This window comes from Arvicanthis niloticus, chromosome 11 (genome assembly GCF_011762505.2).
Source record: "Arvicanthis niloticus isolate mArvNil1 chromosome 11, mArvNil1.pat.X, whole genome shotgun sequence".
Classification (NCBI taxonomy): domain Eukaryota; kingdom Metazoa; phylum Chordata; class Mammalia; order Rodentia; family Muridae; genus Arvicanthis; species Arvicanthis niloticus.
This window is the reverse complement of record NC_047668.1, coordinates 72,308,357-72,308,597: the sequence shown is the minus strand read 5'-3', so window position 1 is coordinate 72,308,597 and position 241 is coordinate 72,308,357.

Genomic DNA, 241 nt, shown 5'->3' with positions numbered 1-241 from the left:
ACTTTGGGGAGGGCGGCGGAGGGGAGGGGCCAGGCGGCTCTGCCCGCCCCGCGCCGCTCCGGCCCCCGCCCTCCTGGGCCGTGGAGGGGGCGGGAGGGAGGGCGGTCCCGGCGGCTCCCTGGTGCCGCGCGCCCCGCGCCCGCGCCCGCCGTGCGCTCCTGCCGCTCACCCTAGCTTGACTCCCCGCGAGGCGGGCGCGGAGGCAGAGGAGGAGGCGCCCGGGAGCCGGGAGGACGGGGGC